This window comes from Bubalus bubalis, chromosome 23 (assembly GCF_019923935.1).
Source record: "Bubalus bubalis isolate 160015118507 breed Murrah chromosome 23, NDDB_SH_1, whole genome shotgun sequence".
Taxonomy (NCBI): domain Eukaryota; kingdom Metazoa; phylum Chordata; class Mammalia; order Artiodactyla; family Bovidae; genus Bubalus; species Bubalus bubalis.
Genome location: NC_059179.1, coordinates 30,634,169 through 30,656,178, shown reverse-complemented (window position 1 = coordinate 30,656,178; position 22,010 = coordinate 30,634,169). Strand labels below are relative to the sequence as shown.

The window sequence follows — 22,010 nt, the reverse complement described above, 5'->3', positions numbered from 1 at the left end:
TTTCACAGATTTAGAGGAAAATGATGGCTCTCCCAAACAAAGCCATTTCCCTAACTGATGCTCTGATCACCTTATTTCTCACACACTTGGAAAGTTTTCCCTGCTCATCTCCATCCAGTCGAATCTTAATCTACACCTTGCGGTCTATTAGAAAACCAACTCCTTCCATGATGGTCCCCCAGTCTCCTCCATCAGAATTAGCCTCCCCATTCCCCCTCCCCTTGGTATTCCCAAAGCACTTTATCATAGTCTGTGTTGCCTTTGAATTGTTTATGTCTGTTTGCTCCAGTAACTGGGCCAACATTTTTCCTTTCTTCACTGTCCACTTACATTTACTCAATAAGGGTTTATTAAACTGAGTGAGGTGAGTAGGGCTACTGACTTATCCCATTCCCCAGTAAACTAGGGCAGAGAATCTAGAGCAACTCTTGAAAACTGGGCTAATCACAGTTTGATCCGAATGGCCAGGCACACAAGATGGCTGAGGTAATGAGACGTGTGAAACGCCTGTAGCAGAGTGAAAAGTAATCACAAAAAACTGTGAAGGTACAAAAAGAGCAATTTTTAAAAATCTATACTTAACCACTGTGTTCTGGGGCCAGATACAAATAATGCTACAAAATATCATCTTAATATAACCAAAAAAACTACTTATCCACTAATCCAGCTGTTAGATAAAGAGTATAAAGAGATATAAAGCACAGATCTAGGTCCTGCCCTTGAAGACTTTTTTAGTTTAACTATCGAGAATCAAAATTCTCTATCGACTACATGGAAAGATACTTACAGTACAAGCCAGTTTATGACAAATACCAAATGAGAGATAAATAAAAGCAAGAATACTGGAGAATCCCAGGGACGGGGGAGCCTGGTGGGCTGCCGTCTATGGGGTCGCAGAGAGTCGGACACGACTGAAGCGACTTAGCAGCAGCAGCAGCAGCAGCAACTGCTGGGTACAAAAGCCATGACAGTTAAAAAGAACAAAGAAGAAAAAAGTGCTTTAATAATGGAGATGAACTTTTGCAGGTTTACTCTACTCACTTCCTATCAACAGAGAGAGAAGAATAAATTATTTCAGCTACGTTTTTGAGGGTATGAAAAATGTCCAGCAGTTACTGATGGTCAAACATATTCTGAAGCCTGGCCAAAGTTTTTTTTTTAGGGTAACACTCAAAACAAAGCAAATATTGGCTTAGTTATGACACTTGTTGTTCTAATACATTAATAGCCTATTGTCCACTGTGGTTGTCTCAACAAGATAATACATTGAAAAACAGCGTTTCCTGACAGGAAGTGAATTCCCACTGTGTGCCACAGGACCCTGGCCAAAAGCTGGGCTCCAAAGGAGAAAAAGCAGTCCCTTCTGGGACTGCATACATGACAGACCAGAGTAATCATTAGACTATTTCTCTCTTGTTTAAAAAGCTTTCTGCTTCAGCTCAAACGACAATCTACTTGACTGATTTTGCTATCCTGGGACTACTTTTCTACAATGGTTTCAAATGTTTCAGACAAAGTTTGTTCAACATCCTGTAGGCAGAAGTATCCTGTATATTTCTAAACTCTGGAGAATTTCCTTAGTTGTAAATGCCACAATGGATGAAGTAACTTGACAAGGATATTGCGATATGTCATCAAGGCATGGTGTGACCAGTTTCTAGTTTCATACAAGCAATTGTTTAAGCCATTATAAAATACAAGGTACAATAAGTGCAACAATAGGCAAAAATGAGGGCTCAATTAATCCACGTATCACAAATGTGTTTCATTTAGAATTTGATTAGTGGGACACTGATGTCACCAGCAGACCCACACTCAGAAGAGTAACTGACACTACCCTAAGAAGATATTAATACCCCTTATTAAATACCGGAAATATACTTTGTTTTCATTTATTTTCTCAAACTTGAAGAACTTTCTCTGCCCAGTTCTACTTAACAGTGGATATTGGAAAACTGCAACAATGGAAGAAATAACAGTTGTCATTTTAGTAGATTCTGGTGAGCTTGTCTCTGTCACTTGGCATTCCCACTATTTAATGCAGTGCTTGGCTCCTAGAAGGTCCTCAATACATTTTGCTAAACTGAACTATGTCAAACAATTGACATGAAAACTAATATGGAACACCAGCATTATTTGGATACCAATCTCTCAGGTTTCAGGGAAGCACACTTATTCAAAGTATATCAAGCTTTTTGCTAAGAAGCTAGGGTCACCAGCACGCGCGCGCGCACGCACACACGCGCACACACACACACACACTCCTACTTTCATGCCAAGAAAATGTCTTATCTCTCTGTTGTAATGATATAAATCAAATGAAGACATTCTTATTCCATTTTGCTTTCAGGATAGCTTTCATTTGACAGAATTATAAGAATTGTGAAATAGGCAATGCTAAACATCCTATGCGAAGAGTTGACTCATTGGAAAAGACCCTGATGCTGGGAGGGATTGGGGACAGGAGGAGAAGGGGATGATAGAGGATGAGATGGCTGGATGGCATCACCGACTCGATGCACATGAGTCTGGGTGAACTTCGGGAGTTGGTGACTGACAGGGAGGCCTGGTGTGCTACGATTCATGGGGTCGCAAAGAGTTGGACACGACTGAGCGACTGGACTGGACTGAACTGAACTGAAACATCCTACATGTGATACAGCAAAAACTCCTGCTTCTGTTACTTTGTAACTTCGCTGTGTAACTTCATAACTCTGCTGGCAGGATGGGAGTGCACAGTTCACCTCTAAGGCTGCTTCCTCAGCACCAAATCAGAAAACTTCAGCTATGTCAAGCAACATCAATTTTAGCATTCAATGAAACAAGGAGATGGATTAGAGGGCTAGAATGTGAAAACAATTTAAACAAGAGGACTGAAGCCAAGTTTCAAAGCCCTTAGGATTAACTCTGAATGGCTGGATTCATTGAAAATTACAAAGATCCATTTTAAAAACAAACATCACCTCACTCAGAATCTTCTCCTCAAGTATTCAAAAGCTTGATAAAAAGATTTGCTTTTACTTCTGGAAAGGGTTTTATACTTCTGAAAATGATTTTTCTTTTTTTAGAAAAAGAGAGTTTATGTAAAATACAGTATGTTATTCAACTTCTTTTTTTTTTTTTTTTAACATTCTTAAACTTTCAAACAGCTTAGACCATATGGCAGGTCAAACAAATTACAGACCACACAATATACACAAAAGATGTTTTTAATTTAAATAAAAGAAACTTCATACAATTTGGGTTCTAGAGCTTAAGCCAATATTAAAAAATACTATGTAACTATTACAATTGGAAGGGACATTAAAACTCATCTATTTCAATCTGTCATTTTATAGATGGTAAAACTGAAGATCAAGGGGGTTAAGTGACCTACTTACAATCTCACACTCTAGTAACCAGACTTTGAACCCAATGTTATTTCATTAATCTGCTGAAAAATGACTCCCAGGGCAGTTTTAGGCATTCATGATAGTCGGGACAGTGGGGCCTACTTTGGTGTTCTACCCAGAGGAACAAAAGGCGGTGAGGGGTTTTTCCATTTCCACACAGCACTCTCACCCCTTTCCAAAAGCACCTAGGTTCTAGGTTCTGTCCCAAAATGGAGGCAAGAGAGAAGACTGATAGACTAAGTATATCTGATAAGGGAGACATGGAAATAATCCAAGTGTCTATCGAAAGATGAATGCTTAAATACATGATGGTACATCCATCCATCCACTGAAGTACTACATACCCATTAAAAAGAATGAGGTAGATACACAATGGTTTATGTGTAATATAATTTTATTTGGATTTTTAAAAAAGATATCCACTCATATTCATAGAAATTTTCTGGAAAAAATAGAGAAGAAAATACCCACCAGGGCACAGGGCTCAAACATTAGGGTGCCAAAGAGACATTCTGTCATATGTCCTTTATATTGTCTCATCTTTTTTCATGTGCATTTTTTAAGGTACAAAACTAATACTTTTTAGAAGGTAACTTATATTGAGCCCTGGGAAAACTCTGAGGAAAATAAAGATAGGGTCTGTCAAGGCTAATTTGATACTCTGTATCTCATCTACATGACACATAATTTATTTCTCTGGAAAAGACTTTCTAACACTTTTCATGTCATGGTATGTTAGTTTTCACTAATACAGTAGGCGTAAATAAAATTTGTACAGCACACTGGAGGTAAAGAGGAAGGGATTTGATGGCAGCTATATAATAGGGCTAAGGGGAAAAAAAACAACCATTTTCTCTACATTACATAATAATTACAAGAAAAAAATAAGACAGAGTATGAGATATCACCTACTGACTTTCTATAACCGTTCTAAATAAAGTCTATCTAGAAAAGCTTTTAACTTCAATATTTAACAGGAAACTAGCTGCCAAGTTTTGCTCTGGAGCAAAGATAAAAGTCCAGGAGTAACTATATTCTCCTAGAGTTCAAAGGGACTGCAGCGGTCATCTAGCTCAGTGGATTGAAACACACTTTTTTTCTTAATGAATCAGAACAGAAATACAGCACTGTGTTTTTTGTGCTAAGAAAAATTTATTTTGGAGATTAAGTGGTATGTATGTTGTTCATGTATTGGGTCATGATGCAAAATATATATATTTTTAAAAGATCGAAAGCCACTTACCCAAGGCTATAGAACTAATAACTGTCCATTGAGCATGCTGCTGCTGCTGCCTAGTCACTGCAGTCCAGCTCTGTGCAACCCCATGGACCGCAGCCCGCCAGGCTCCTCTGTCCATGGGATTCTCCAGGCGAGAATACTGGAGTGGGTTGCCATGCCCTCCTCCATGGGATCTTTCCAACCCAGGGACTGAACCCAGGTCTTCCGCATGGCAGGCGGATTCTTTACCACCTGAGCCACCAGGGAAGCCCACACTGAGTGTCAGTTCAGTCCAGTTCAGTTGCTCAGTCGTGTCCGACTCTGCGACCCCATGAATCAGGGCAACATTTAATAAAATTTCTACACAACACCTGTGGCAAGAGATTCACCGAGTTACAGCTTGAAAATTTACCTTCTTGTTGAGAGGATGATTTATATATCTAATTCTACTCCTCAGATACTAAATAGCAAATTCCCCAAATTTCTGAACATACAGTTTATTTAAAGCAAAGCTTTAGTTCTAACGTCATTTGTAAGAATGTTTCTGGATTAACATCTAAACATTTTTTTTTTCTCAAATCTAATGCATTCCCTTTAGCATCTCTGGAATAGGCATGATTCTTTTACCCAGAGAATGAGAGTATTCTAAGCTGGAAAAGGTCTTAGAGAGCTAACGCAAATTCCTAATTTCACAGATAAACTAGTGTCCAAAGTAAAAGCCTCTTGGTTTCCAGGCTAGTGCTTCTTTCTATGATACCATGCTTTTACTTTATTCTTATATCCTTGTGATATTAGAAAATAGCTAAACACATTACCACTACTAAAGAGTAGTAATTCAACCAAGAGGAAGCTGAAGCAGGAAATGCTAGGAAATCCAACTCCAAAAAGGATGACACAATGTCAGCCCTGCAAGCTTTACAGAAAATCTGTTTTCAGCACACAGCTTTAGATTTCAACTAAGGCATATGATTCAACTTGCTTTATCAAATGGGTGTGTCTGCCCCACAAGGGGACACATTGAACCTGCAGGAGAGGAAGACAACAGTGTAGACATCACACAGCACAGCCTCTCTTCCACTGTGCCCTCGTAGGGCAGTGCATAATTACATACTCACAGGCATTTAGAACCCAACTCCAAACAGAACTCCAGTGTGAGAAAAAGAAAAGTTAGCCCCCATTTGCAAAGAATTATTGCTGAATGTGGCCCTCACTGAATAACAATAAATCTCCTATAGTTCAACTTACCGTTCACGTCACAAACGCTAGAAAGAACACAGAGGCATAGACAAGGCATGGAGCAGAACTTTGGGCTTCAGCCTTCCCCAACTCTTCTGACAAACACCCAATAGCAGAAGGACAAAGCATCATTATGACAGAAATAAAGGCTCTTTAGATGCTGCCTTTTTTTAATTCAATGAACCCACTCTTACACACAAAGTTCACGCTATGATGTCTTGAAATACAGTATTGCCAGATTATGCTATTAATGAGTCCAATATATTCAGTGTAAAACATGACTTTAAGCATTTTACTCTTAAACAATTAGCACATGAGAGACTATCAGTATTTTCCTTAAATAGTCAATGTCATCCCCCCAAACAATTAAGAACAATTCAGTAAACTGTTCAAGAGGGCCAAAAAGCAGACAAGTGAACTAACAGGCAAAAATTTAGTTGATTGATAAAGCCACAGGCTCCTCCCCAAGAAGAATATTGCACATTGGTAGCAACTGGTACAAAATTAACCATCTATCTTATCTCTGCTTCCCCCTAAAGCTGTGAGCTCTCAGGATTACAATGGACAATTTTGTACTTACTTATTAAAAAGAATGGAAGCTGCTGTAATTTTCTTAAGCCGGGTTTTGTGTGGCAACTCTGATGCAACGCTGCCCTAAAAATGAACTTTGTTTTAAACAGTGAGATATGCACACCGTGCGGTTAGAGCAAGGGTGGAGCCCACACTCTAGGGGAAACAACACACCCAGACCGACTTCAGTGAGGGCAAACTGCACGTTAGTGCTGCCACAACACTCTGCAGTGCCTCAGAGTCAAAATTCATTGGTTAACTGTCTTCAAAGAAACGGGGGAAATTTTCAGGTTTGTAGATCAGCTTTCCTGCCACAAAATGAAATACAGACACTGCTTTTTCGTGAAGAAGGTAAAGATAAAATGCAAGGTAGATCATGCAGCTCAGCCAACAGAATGTTAGGTGGAAGTGGATTACTATAAAGGAAGTCCAACCATGCCAACTTCTAAGTTTAGCAACAGCAGCTTCTGCATATCTCAAGGTGTCAGCAATACTGCTCTAGAACTTGACTTTGGCCTATTTGGCTAAGACAGGGGACCTGAACATGTTCAAGCATTACCTATCCTTTTCTACTAATGCTCCAGTTCTCCTGGCAATGCAGAAACAAAAAAAAGCATTTTCTTATGAACTAATTAGCAAGAGTTGCCTTCAAAAACAAGGGATTTGATTTATGCTTTGATATGATGTTGAAATAAACGCATAAAAGGGGAAATTATTTTGATGAAAATCATTAATATGCACACTGGGCTTTTAAAAAAGTTTCACTCACTTTTTCAAATAACTCCATGCTTTAATTTGTCCTGATTTATTTCCAAATAAGATATTCAATAGGATGCATATATACTGTCTAAAAACCTTTAACAGTGCTTAAAATTTCAGTCATTGAAACTGTTATTAAACATGATTATTGTTCAAAATGACTTTAATCAATACTACTTTCTGTATGCACATTCAGAGACACAACCAGTTATTATTAACTGAACTCCTATAACCAATGAAATAAAAAAAATAGGTTTCTCAATAAACTACCTAAGCATGTAAAAAATAAGCTATATAATCATTTATATAGAATTTAAAACAAACAATGGAAAAAGCTTTGGGAGAAGACTGGGAAAATATTTTTAATGTTGTCACATTACCCTCTCCAATTGCTACTCCCTCACACTGGAACAACAAATCAGTCTGGAGTACTGAAATTTCAATATTTTGAGAGATGGCCTAGAACACCCTCTTTCAGGAGGTAGGTGCTGACTGATCTAACCTTCTGCTGGATTATAAGGTCACTCTTGCCATATGATAAGTCAATCCATTCTAAAAATCTTCCTTTCATAGTCCAACTGCCCAATATAATTATTTTTTCATCCATATATATAATTAGGAATCACCTGCTGCCATCCCTTGCTCTTCCCCATCTAACCCCTAAACTGAGCAACTTAAAGGTAGTGGTTAGACATTCTATTTGAAGAGTCCCATCTTGATACTTTTTTGGATTTGCACTGTTGGAAATGTCTGTTTTCAAGTCAAATTTCACTTTCACAGCTGCAAAGGAAATGACAAGAGAAGAAAAACACAGCCAATACATATCAGCAATTAATTCCATCCACAACTGCCCAGCTGTTTGTGCATGGAAGAATCAGTCTGTTTCCTTTTGGGACTTTCACCACTGAAAATGGATACTGCACATGCAGAGACACAAGCTGTTTGTAACATGTCAGGAATGTGCACAAGATCACACAGAGTTGAAGAGACAAAATGAAATCCAGAGCTAGTTTTCTTGGGACTTGCCAGTATTATTTCATAGCTTTTAAAAAAAAGAAAGAAAGAAAAGAAAAAGAAATCGTAAGAACACCTCAGAGAGAGAGCAAAATACAGGGAAAAAATTTCTCCCTTCTGAGTATCACCCTACCAATAAGGAGGAAAATTTGCCAATGACATCAGATTTAGTATCAAGAATAGACACTCTGATTTACTGGCATAGACAAGGTGCGACATTTTTCAGAATAGTACATTAAATCCAGCCAGTACTTTTTGGACTACAGAGCTGCTTGCCCAATGTGTAGTTAGTCCTTAAAAAAAAAATCCTTATAAACGTGAAAGTTGTTGGGAACCAATACTTTCACACAGTCATGCAGAAAAGTGAAATTTTCTGGGCTAGTTCAGACATTATTTGGCACTCACATACACCTGCCCGTTTCAGGAATTCATGTAAACTTACAGATCCAATCTTCTAGGATAACTCTCAAGTAATCAAATTTCTCCTTTCCTCTGCCCATCAGTTTGTGGGTTTTAAATAAAAATACTCTCTATTGAGTGCCAGAGACTCATGTGAAACTCAAGAAGTATTCTATCTCCCTCTCTCCCTTGCCCTCCAATTCCAATTTTATGTCAAATGCCTGTTTCACTTAAATTTTGTAAAATGTCATTTTGTTATACTCTATCTTCAAACATACAGCATGTCAATAACTTGTGTTTTCAGTATGTAAAATGACTTGTGATTAATTACTGTCATCAGAGTTATAGAAAAGAACAAAATAATTCAAAACATATTTTACCTATTTAACTGTATTTAAAAAAAAATAAACCAGGTATCCCATGATTGAATTCATTGTTTCAAGCACCTCCCCTTCTCTTCTTTTGCTGCACAAGAGTTCATACACTCCTAATGCCAGTATTTTCAAACACAACTTGGATGGTATACTCAATTTGGGTACCAGTAGGGGCTAGGGCTTCCCAGGTGGCACAGCAGTAAAGAATCTACCCGCCAATGCAGGAGACACAGGAGATGTGGGTTGGATCCCGGGTCTGGAAAACCCCCTGGAGTAGGAAATGGCAACCCACTGCGGTATTCTTACCTGGGAAATCCCACGGGCAGAGGAGGAGCCTGGCCAGCTACAGTCCATGGGGTCACAAAGAGTTGGACACAACTGAGTGACTGAACACAAGGGGAGAAGCTAAGGCTTACCCAACAAAGAGAAGAAAAGCTCTCTGCTGCAAATAATCTTCAGAATGAAGATGCTCTGAAGTGCCAGAACTTAAACCAGCACAATGAGAAGTTGTCTCCAACTAAAGTGCTGTGAAAGCACGAAGTGTGATTTGTGAAAGAAATATAAGGCATCTCAAACAAGTGGTAGACTGAAAACAAAGCACAAAACCAAAGAACGTTTTTTTCCTTAACAAACCTCATCTGATCGAGGCTATAACTGGGGTAGGAAAGGGGAGGGGAAGAAAAGTTTAACCTTTGGCTGCTGGTGACACTAGCTTCTAGAAATAGGGTATAACTATTACTGACTCAAAACAGCCAGAGATGAGCTTTGCTTGGCAAGCTTAAGCTCTGAGGGACACTTAGACTAGTCTGAAATGTCTAAGGGAAGGAACCTGCCCCACCCACAAGATTGGCTAAGGAAAGCAAAGATCTCCCTGAGTTGTTTAAATCAGGTCACTTAAACTCATGACAGTCTAACTAGAGCCTTGGGTGGTACTAACAAAGACCATTCAAATGAGGAGGCTGGAGATATGAAATTTTGTCAGCTCATTTTTAAAGTGATTTTTCTCCTCAAGAATTTATTGTATTTAATACTAACATATATGTATTTATTTTATTCTTAAAACTTTTACATAGATAGCAAATTAGAAAGAATTTTACAGTGAGCGCCATACATGCACTAGCTAGATTCTATTGTTAACACTGTACTATACTTTATCACTTCCCTGGTGGCTCAGACGGTAAAGTGTTTGTCTACAGCGCGGGAGACCGGGGTTCAATCCCTGGGTTGGGAAGATCCCCTGGAGAAGGAAATGGCAATCCATTCCAGTACTATTGCCTGGAAAATCCCATGGACAGAGGATCCAGGTAGGCTACAGTCCATGGGGTCACAAAGAGTTGGACACGACTGAGCGACTTCACTTTCATACTTTATCACATATGTCTTCAACTACCCATTTCTCTTTCCATCCATTAATACAGCTTACCTTTCATGCATTTTAAAGTAAATTACAGGCAATTGTACACTTTCTGTACAAATTAAAGTGTACAGATGAAGCATAAATTGAAATCAAGATTGCCAGGAGAAATATCAATATAACCTCAGATATGCAGATGACACTACCCTTATGGCAAAAAGCAAAGAAGAACAGAAGAGCCTCTTGATGAAAGTCAAAGACAGGGGAGAGTGAAAAAGTTGGCTTAAAACTCAACATTCAGAAAACTAAGATAATGGCATCCAGTCCCATCACTTCATGGCAAATAGATGGGGAAACAGTGGAAACAGTGACAGACTTTATTTTCTGGGGCTCCAAAATCACTGCAGATGGTGACTGCAGCCATGAAATTAAATTATGCTTGCTTCTTGGAAGAAAAGTTACCCTCTGAGCCACCAGGGAAGCCTGACCAACCTAGACAGCTTCTTCAAAAGCAGAGACATTACTTTGCCAACAAAGGTCCGTCTAGTCAAGGCTATGTTTTTCCAGTAGTCATGTATGGATGTGAGAGTTGGACTATAAAGAAAGCTGAGTGTCGAAGAATTGATGCTTTTGAACTGTGGTGTTGGAAGACTCTTGAGAATCCCTTGGACTGCAAGGAGATCCAACCAGCCCATCCTAAAGGAAGTCAGTCCTGAATATTCATTGGAAGGACTGATGTTGAAGCTGAAACTCCAATTCTTTGGCCACTTGATGAGAAGAACTGACTCATTTGCAAAGACCCTGATGCTGGGAAAGATTGAAGGTGGGAGGAGAAGGGGACTACCAAGAATGAGATGGTTGGATGGCATCACCGACTCAATGGACAAGAGTTTGAGTAAACTCTGGGAGTTGGTGATGGACAGGGAAGCCTGGTGTGCTGCAGTTCATCGGGTCGCAAAGAGTTGGAAACAACTGAGCAACTGAACTGAACTGTATACTTAATCCAAATACTTCAGCAGGCATATCATTAGCTAGAGTTCAGTATTTGCTTATAACTTTTTTTCTTTTGGTACAAAATGTACATACAATGAAGTTGCAGAAACATGTAAGTGGACACCTGTATAACCCCAACTCCTATCTAGATATAGAACATTTTCTTTACCCCAGAAAACCTCTGTCATGTCTTTTCCTAGGCAATCTCCTTCTCCCACATTCCCAGAGGCAATGACTGTTTTTATTTCAAAAGTGATTTTTTGAATCAGTTCTAATGAGTGGATGAAACTGGAGCCTATTATACAGAGTGAAGTAAGCCAAAAAGAAAAACACCAATACAGTATACTAACATATATATATATGGAATTTAGAAAGATGGTACCGACAACCCTGTATGCGAGACAGCAAAAGAGACACAGGTGTATAGAACAGTCTTTTGGACTCTGTGGGAGAGGGAGGGGGGACGATTTGGGAGAATGGCATTACAACATGTATAATATCATATAAGAAACGAATTGCCAGTCCAGGTTTGATGCAGGATACAGGAAGCTTGGGGCTGGTGCACTGGGATGACCCAGAGGGATGGTATGGGGAGGGAGGTGGGAGGGGGGTTCAGGATGGGGAACACGTGTACACCCGTGGTGGATGCATGTTGATGTATGACAAAACCAATACAATATTGTAAAGTAAAATAATAATAATAAAATTAAAAAAAAAAGCTGCTGCTGCTGCTAAGTCGTTTCAGTCGTGTCCGACTCTGTGCGACCCAACGGACGGTAGCCCACCAGGCTCCCCCGTCCCTGGGGTTCCCCAGGCAAGAACGCTGGAGTGGGTTGCCATTTCCTTCTTCAATGCATAAAAGTGAAAAGTGAAAGTGAAGTCACTCAGTCGTGTCCGACCCTCAGCAACCCCATGGACTGCAGCCTTCCAGGCTCCTCCATCCATGGGATTTTCCAGGCAAGAGTACTGGAGTGGGGTGCCATTGCCTTCTCAAAAAAAAAAAAAAAAAAAAAAAAAAAAAAGCTAGATGATAGCAAAGTTCACAGAACTTGTGAATAAATATAGAATTTAAAAAAACAAGTGATTTTAAACAACTCCAAGTAGCCATGTCTTTGCAACCTGGAGATCAGAACATTCTCTACTATATCACGTAACTTATACTTGGCTGAACAAAATGATCAGATATGAACCAAAGAGATGGAAGGAGCCTAAGAAGAAATCATACGGTTAAAAGGAAGTGTAGATTCATCTGCTCCAATCACTCAATTTCTTGGGTGAAGGAAATAAAACTTAGAAAGCTTTGGCTGCCTGTACCAGTCATCCAACTGCTCAGCAGTTTACTGGGTGGACCTAGTCTAAGGCTCTTTGGCTACAGCTCCACATTTTAAGGGTGAAGAGAACAGAAACTTCGGAGATAACACTGGTTTGGAGGAAGAGTTCAACCACTTAAAGGCTATACATCTTAAACAAATTTTTTAGTTTCAGTTTTTTTTAAACATCTTTGAGTCTCAGTTTTCTCATCTGTTAAATGAGGAAAATCTTAGTTCATAAAGTTGTATGGATTAAAACAGACACCTGTCGTAAAGTGCCTGGCATACAGTAAATGATTCAAGGGAAGAAACACAGCAAATGGAGGGAAAATTGACAGAATGAAGTTCAGTTCAACAACATGCACTTTCCACATATTGCCTCTAAGTGCGTGTGCTACCCCACCCCTACATTTGCTCTCATTTTGCATATATATGCAAAGAAAATAACGTAAGCACTGCCGCAAGCAGTTTTTCACATCTGAAAGAAAGGCTCTTCCTTTTCTTTTGACTTCCTAGTGACTATATGTACCTTACATTTTTACCTGTCTTTGTATATAACAGCTCCTTTTGCCTGAAATGAAATTTCTTTTACCAAATGAGGTCCAGCTAAAAGCTAACCTACTTTTCTGATCTTATCAAACAAGTTTAAAATTCCTTCACATGGGTTTGGGTTTCCATAATGCTTAAAGTAATAGCATTACAGAACTCCCCCTACCAGCTGGCTGCTTCCCTGTGTTTTCCCTTCCTTGAATGAGAGCACCTCTCTATCCCAAAACCTAGCACAGAGCTTGGCACACTGAAACCATCCATGAGTATCTGCTGAATGGACATGCCTGGGTAAATGGGTACTTGGTATGATCAAAGAAGCAAAACAACTACGGCTGAACACTCAGCAAAAAAGGAAAGCAAAGCGCCAGAAAAATGGGGGGTGGGGGCCAGGAGATAATCATAGGGCATATGAAACGGCACAAAATTTCAAAAGATTAAAAGCCAAGCATGTGTAAACTTCTGTGTTTTAAGAAAAGTGACCACCACCAAGCAGCTGAAGTGCCACTAGAATAATTCAGGCTGTTGTGTGCTTTATATTCTTATCTCATGTACCACCCACAACAACCTTATCAGGCTCCTTTTACAGATGAGAATATTGAGATTCAAGGAGGTTAAGCAAATAAAGTCATACAACCAGTGGCAATGGAGATAAAAAGCAAAGTGGTGATTTTTCATTACAAGTCATTTTCACATAAGACAGTTTTACACACAGCATGGGGAGGCTCTGCAATAAAGAAAACCCAGATGTTGAGGGGCAACCAAACAGTACGAAGAGATTCAACAGAAGGAGCAAAAGTCAAGGGGAGAAAAAAGGCCTAGACAAAAAACAAACCAAAGCTGAGGCAGTAAGAAGTGTGTGAGTTCTATGCAGGAGTTATCTTCACAGAACAGTCCGCCACCCAGAGTTATGAAACATAAGTCAGAGATGGCCCTGGAATGTGTGGGAGTGCTGAAGAGGAGCTTTTACTCTCCGCATGGCCTGTCTTCCCCAAACTAATTGTTCTCAGAAGTGATAATACAGCACAGATAACCTTGATTAAAATGGTGACCATGGTGTTCAGGTACCAAGGATCAAAACTGTTTATTCACTTTGACTCAACATCCTACCTCCTCCTGAGAATTTACAATGCTCTGAGTCAGGAAAAGGGTACTGACTTTTTCCTTATAATAAGACAGGTTCCTTATAATATTAGAAACAGCTTGAGGGTTTAAATCTGGGGGATAGTTCAACATATACTATGCTCAACAAATATGAACTAGGAGTTTGGGATTAAAACTACATACTACAATATATAAAACAGGTAAACAACAAGGACCTACTGTAGCACAGGGAACTATACTCAATATTTTATAATAATCTAAGGGAAAAGAATCTGAAAAAGAATAGATATAAACATATGTATAACTGACTTACTCTGCTGTACACATGAAACTAACACAACTTTGTAGATCAGCTAAACTCCAATTTTTTGGAAAAGAAGATGATGATGGCCTCCTCAAGTTGGTGACATGAACTCTTCTGTGGGCAACTCTGACTACACTCCATAATTTCTCCTTTAGGAATACCCTAGTTTTGGCTCCCTTTCAAAGATGGATTTATGAAGGAAAGCCTCCAGCCTGAAGTTTCAAGCCACAGGTCCCTGTGGCTCACCTCCAATACAGCACTCACTACACTGACTCACAACTGTCTGGTCACTGACACAGTTCTCACATGTGCTGTGAAACAGCCAGGCAGGCTGCCTCAGGACCTAACACAGGCAAATTTAAAAAATATGAATGGTAAAGGAATAATGGCCTTCACCTGTTTAATACTTGATAGATGGTTATTTGTTAAAAGAAGTAATACAGGATTTAAAGAGGAAGCTATTATAGAAAAGGTTGAAGATAAGTGAGATTTGGTTAATATTCAAAATAGCTGTTTTCTGGATTAAAAGATTGATGAGTCAAGTCTAACAGAGCTGAAGCTGAAATTCAGTGAAATAGTAGGTTTAAAGATTAGGCATTATCCCAATTAAAAACAAAAAATAATCAAACTTATGAGTTTGTATTGTTATCTGAAGGCTGTCAAACTACAAGTAGGGGGGGGGAGTGACTTTGACTCAATCATGGCATAATACTTCCCAAAACAATGCATTTTATTAACCATCTCTTAAAAGATGAGTAGATTCAAGGGAATAGACCTGGTAGACAGAGTGCCTGAAGAACTATGGACCGTGGTTCAAAACACTGTACAGGAGGTGGTGACCAAAACCATTTCCAAGAAAAATGAATGCAAGAAGACAAAGTGGCTGTTTGAGGGAGTCTTACAAATCGATCGTTGAGAAAAGAGAAGTGAAAGGCAAAGATATAACTATTTGAATGCAGAGTTCTAGTGAATAGCAAAGAGAGATAAGAAAGCCTTCTTAAGAGTGAACAATACAAAGAAACAGAGGAAAACAATAGAATAGGAAAGACTAGAGATCTCTTCAAGAAAACTGGAGATACCAAGGGAACATTTCATGCAAAGATGGGTATGTGTCACTCACTCAGAGCCATACATTCTGGAGTGTGAAGTCAAGTGGGCCCATTACTACAAACAAAGCTAGTGGAGGTGATGGAATTCCAGTTGAGCTATTTCAAATCCTAAAAGATGATGCTGTTAAAGTACAAATGCCAGCAAATTTAGAGAACTCAGCAGTGGCTACAGGACTGGAAAAGGTCAGTTTTCATTCCAATCCCAAAGAAAGGCAATGCCAAATAATTTTCAAACTACCGCACAATAGCACTCATTTCACATGCTAGCAAGGTTATGCTCAAAATCCTACAAGCTAGGTTTCAGCAGTATGTGCACCAAGAACTTTCAGATGTACAAGCTGGATTCAGAAATGGCAGAGGAACCAAAGTTAAAACTGCCAACATCTGTTGGATCACAGAAAAAATAAGGGAATTCTAGAAAAACATTTACTTCCGCTTCACTGACTACACGAAAGCCTTTGACTGTGTGGATCACAACAAACTATAAAACTCTTAAAGAGACAGGATGTCAGACCACATTGTCTGGCTCCTGAGAAACCTGTATGCAGGACAAGAACAACAGTCAGTACCGGACATGGAACAATGGGTTGGTTTCAAATTGGGAAAGGAGTACATCAAGGCTGTATATTGTCACCTTGCTTATTTAACTTACATGCAGAATATATCATGTGAAATGCTGGGCTGGATGAAGCACAAGCTGGAATCAAGATTGCTGGGAGAAATAACAATAACCTCAGGCATGCAGATGATACCACTCTAACAGCAGAAAGCAAAGAGGAACTAAAGAGCCTCTTGATGAGGGTGAAAAGAGGAGAGTGAAAAAGAGGGCTTAAAGCTCAACACTCAAAAAACTAAGATCATGGCATCTGGTCCCATCACTTCATGGCAAATAGATGGGGGGAAACTGGAAACAGTGACAGATTTTCTTTTCTTGGGCTCCAAAATCACTGCGGACGGTGACTGCAGCCATGAAATTAAAAGACACTTGCTCTTTGGAAGAAAAACTATGACAAACCTAGACAGAGATACCACTTTTCTGACAAAGGTCTGTCTAGTCAAAGCTATGGTTTTTCCAGTAGTCAACGTTTGGATATGAGAGTTGGACCATAAAGAAGGCTGAGTGCTGCAGAATTGATGGTTTCAAATTGTGGTGCTGGGGAAGACTCTTGAGAATTCCTTGGACTGCAAGGAGATGAAACCAATTAATTCTAAAGGATATCATCTCTGAATATTCATTGGAAGGACAGATGCTGAAGTTGAAGCTCCAATAATTTGGCGAAGAGTTGACTCATTGGAAAAGACCTTGGGAAAGACTGAGGGCAAGAGGAGAAGGGGGCGACAGGATGAGATGGTTGGATGGCATCACTGACTACTGAGTTTGAGCAAACTCTGGGAAAGAGTGAAGGACAGAGAAGTCTGGAGTGCTGTAGTCCATGAGGTCACAAAGAATGGGACACAACTTAGCAACTGAACAAGAACAAATTATGAGAAGCCCGCATGAAAAAAAAAAACCCCTACATAAAAAAAGTGAAGAATAATATTCATGATATTCATGTGGTATTAAGAAACCTGTATTCACAAATAATTTTTGCTTTGGAGGAAAGTCCAAAACAGAATTAAAAATCTATTTAGCTGGAAAAGTGTGTCATATTTCAAATAATTTACCCGGTGGAAAAAAGCCATACCAATTTAAAAAAAAATTATCTTCCCCAAATTCAAGTATTTACCTTCAAAGAGTGCTAATTAGCTAGGTGAGTGCCAAGCTAACAAATCACAGCACTTAGAGGACTAACAATCTTACTTCTCCAAGATCAAGCTCTAGAACATGTGCTGCCTACCCACGGCAAGAACCACACCCCATCCTTTAAAACTAAAACAGCTTTGAGTCACCAAATACCATCATAAGTTGTATCCAAGACAGGGCAGGAGACAGGTTTAGGAATTTTCTCCCTATCTTCTCTCCCATTCCTCAATCCCTCCAGTTCCGCGTGACTTCAGGAAAGTATCTCCTGTGGTTGGTAGATGTTTCCTCAGCCAAAGAGACAGCATGATAAGGGGTTTAATTAAAATTAAAACAAATACAGAAACAAAAGTAGCCCATAAACACATTTCTTCTTTGCAATTAGAGGCATTTCAGTTTACTGCATCATACTTTCTGCCCCTAAATATTATTAAAGTTGGAGAATATCAACTTGTTCTGTGTCAAATCTATAGCTGTATTGATTTTTAATCTGCTCTGAATTTATATTTCAAAAAATTATCTTTAAATTCTAAGTTGGTCAGTCAATTCATCAACTAATATCAACTAATTTTTCTACTTTTCTGCTTAAATTCATTCATTCTTTTAACAACTCATTCAACACCTATTATGTCATACATCTAAGGAGGCAGTACAATTGGAAAATGAAGAAATGAATGAGATATCACCTCTGAATCTAACATACTAGCAACTTAGTAGGTTGGGGGAGGAAGAAAGGAGACAGTTTCTTTAAAAATTATACAGTACACTCTGTTATTAGAGATGCATTACAAACCCAGAGAAAGGAGCCAATTTGAAAAGTTCTTGAGAAGTTACATTGGAGTTGGATCTTAAAAGGATGAGTAGGTATTGGGGGTGGGGGGAGCAGAAAGATACGTAAAGCAACATACCTAATAAACCTATAATTTATCACATGGTTTTATTCTAAATAAAATTAATAGAACTAATAGAAAACTAACAGAAAATAGAGACTAATAGAAAAAGGAGACAAAAATTGTCACTAGTTAACAGCTTACAGTGGTTTGTATAATTTAAACCAGAGGAACCCTATAATCTACTAGCAAACCACACACTTTTGTGTCATGTGCTTTTGCTTTCACCCTAATCTTTTCACTTGCATGCTAAGAAAAGAAACTCAAAAGCCATTTATATCCTTTCTTGGAACAATGCTTGTTCTTACACTGCATTAACCAAAGACTTAGGAATAATTAAGAGAAATTATCTTGGAGCCAGTCAAACTGCAATCTGCCACTGTATCACCATGAAAGGAGACTTAAGAATGCTCTAGGTTAATACAAAGGTCAGTAAACAGTAATTTGGTCAACCTGGCCCAGATATACCACACCCTATGGGCTCAAAGCCTTAATGGTTATCTAGTACAAGTATGGTAGACTTTATGGCTCAGACAGTAAAGAATCTGCCTGCAATGCAGGAGACCTGGGTTCAACCTTTGGGATGGGAAGATTCCCCTGGAGAAGGAAATGGCAACCCACTCCAGTATTCTTGCCTGGAAAATCCCATGACCACAGAGGCCTGGTGGGCTGCAGTTCATGAGGCAGAAAAGAGTTGGACACGACTGAGTGAATAACACTTACAAGAAAAAAAACCAGAATGCCATAACTGATCACAAACATTGCGTTTGAAAGGCACCTAAATGCTCAAACTCACTGACCCAGAAAAATGCTTATACATATGACAAAGATTATTTTTATGAATTGGCAAATTTGGCTAATCCAATGAAAGGTGAAAAGCATACCATGTTAAATTGCTGAGAACAGACGTCCCGTTTTGACCAAGTTACAACTGGTGTTGTTGCTTAGTCACTGAGTCATCTCCGACTCCTTCTCAACCACATGGAGCCTGCAGGCGTCTCTGTCGCGGGGATTTCCCAGGCAAGAATACTGGAGTGAGTTGCCATTTCCTCCTCCAGGGGATCTTCCTGACCCAGGATCAAATCCTGCATTGGCAGGTGGATTCTTTACCACTGAGCTACCTGGGAACCCCATTATATTAGGACATAGCCAATTTTTTAGAGCATATATTTTACATAAAGCAAGCTTTATGCACTTTATATTCATGAATTCACACCTGTAATATCTAAGCACTGACAAAAAAGCAAAAACAAAACAAAACAAAACCTCTTGCAAAAAAGTTCAAACTGAGAGATTTACCCCTAGTGTAGAAATTTGTCAATGAAACATGTATCTTTGGATGGTATATAAGTAACTTCCTTAGAATATTTTGAGAAAAGGAAAAACAAAACCAAAAAAATCCTCCTGAGAACAGCTTTTGAGCCTCTGAGAAGGGAGGTGACTAGAGCAGCAGAAAAAACTGGGTGGAAGAGGAAAAAGGAGGAGCTAAGATAGTAGATGAAGAGACAACTAAGGAGCCAGGAGTGACGCCAGATAAGGAGGATCAAGAGACTGTCGCAGCAGTCTGAGGCCGGCACACCCACAGAGAGCTATGTGGCTTATTTCAAGGGGGTGGAACACTGAGAAGTGAACAATTTTGGTTTTGTTTAACTGAAAGATTGAGCAATCCTACAAATGGCAGCAGGAAAAAGAAGGGGTGTTTTTCTAATACAGAAAGTGTTGTTCAATTGCCCAGTCGTGTCCAATTCTTCGCAACCCCATGGACTGCAGCACTCCAGGCCTCTCTGTCCCTCACCATCTCCCAGACGTTGCCCAAGTTGATGTTCACTGCATCAGTGATGCCATCCAGCCATCTCATCCTCTGATGCCCTGTCCTCCTCCTGCCCTCAATCCTTTCCAAAATCAGGGACTTTTCCAATGAATCATCTGTTCACATCAGACGACCAAAACACTGGAGTTTCAGCTTCAGCATCAGTCCTTCCAGTGAATATCAGGGTTGATCTCCCTGAAGATTGACTGGTTTGATCTCCTTGCTATCCAAGGGACTTTGACGGATCTTCTCCAGCACCACAGTTCAAAGACATCAATTCTTTGGCATTCTGCCTTCTTTACAGTCCAGCTCTCACAGCTGTATGTGACCACTGCGAAGACCATAGCCTTGACTATACAGACCTTTGTCGGCAGAGTAATGTCTCTGCTTTTCAACACACTGTCTAGGTTTGTCATCGCTTTCCTGCTAGGAAGCAATCGTCTTCTGATTTCATGGTTGCAGTCACCATCTGCAGTGATTTTGGAGCCCAAGAAGAGAAAATGTCACTACTTCCACCTTTTTCCCTTCTATGTGCCATGCAGTCCTGGAGCTGGATGCCACGAACTTAGTTTTTTTAATATTTAGTCTTAAGCCGGCTCTTTCACTCTCCTTCACACTCAAGAGGCTTAGTTCCTCTTCGCTTTCTGCCATTAGAATGGTATCATCTGCATATCTGAGGTTGTTGGTGTTTCTCCCGCCTATCTTGATTCCGGCTTGTAACTCATCCAGCTCACATTTCTCATGATGTGCTGAGCATTTAGGTTAAACAAACAGGGTGATAGCAGACAGCCCTGTCATACTCCTTTCTCGATCTTGAACCAATCAGTTGTTCCATACAGGGTGCTAACTGTTGCTTCTTGGCCTGCATACAGGCTTCTCAGGAGGCAGGTGAGATGGTCTGGTGCTCCCATCTCTCTAAGAGCTTTCCACAGTTTGTCACGATCCACACAGTCAAAGGCTTTAGTGGAGTGGATGGAACAGAAATGGATGATTTTCTGAATTTTCCTTGCTTTCTCTATAATCCAGCGAATGTTGGCAATTTTATAGAAGATGTTAGGATATAATAACAACACTATCATTTTTAAAACTAACAAACAAAAAAGAGAAGTAAATACCTTATATATGAAAATGAAAAATTGAGACCTTTGAGGAAAAACTCTAAAGTCCATGTAAATACAGAGCTGCAATATTTATTGATTGTCATGATACAGTTTTTTACCCTGTGGACTACATCATCTTTCAAACAAGATCCTGACAAAGCATACTGACAAGATTCTGGGGGGTTGTGGATCAGTGTAGTTTTTTTTTTTCACTTCAACTTTCAATTTGGCAGTTTACAGAAACAATCCTCAATGGTTGAGTTTTAAAAAGTTACTCCAAGATAAGCAGGATTGTGACTCCACTGGGCTATTTCCAAGTTGCCAAATCATTCATCTAACACAGCTCTCAAGTCCTTTAAACTGATTCCCGCTGCTCCAATGTAATAAATGATATGATGTTTTAAATAAAAAGGGGAGAAGGAGAGGGGAAAGAAGGCCCAAACTAGTACCTCTGGAGTTCCTGTTAAGTCAAAAAAATAACTGGAAGTGGGGAGCAATTAGGTAACACACATTTACCACTATATTTTTCAATCATGTGGCTAGAAGAATTACAGCAAGGATTTTGGTTAGGCCTTCTACCCAAAGCAAATCAGCTGCTTCAACTTCAAGGTTAATAGTTATTTTTACATTTGCTACACTCTCAAAAATGAAAGGTGAAACAATGCCCCCCTGATAAGAGATATTTCAAGCTTTCTGTAGATGATTTACCACATTAATCACATCTGTTCATTCTTCTAGGCATTAATGGCTACCTTACTACAGGAACTAGAAAAAGGATACTGTGTA

General features: G+C 39.4%; 1 protein-coding gene across 7 annotated transcripts in view; it reads right to left on the bottom strand.

Moving 5' to 3' along the window:
- ADD3 (adducin 3) overlaps positions 1–22,010 on the bottom strand; it is a 131,964-nt gene that overhangs the window by 54,245 nt on the left and 55,709 nt on the right. For 2 of the 7 annotated variants that reach the window (XM_025274018.3, XM_025274022.3), the window contains exon 1: positions 6,428–6,448. The exons of the other annotated variants lie outside the window; for them this stretch is intronic. The gene's annotated coding sequence lies outside the window, so the exon portion shown is untranslated. Of the gene's footprint in view, positions 1–6,427; positions 6,449–22,010 lie in introns of those variants that run through there. 7 annotated transcript variants of the gene reach the window in all.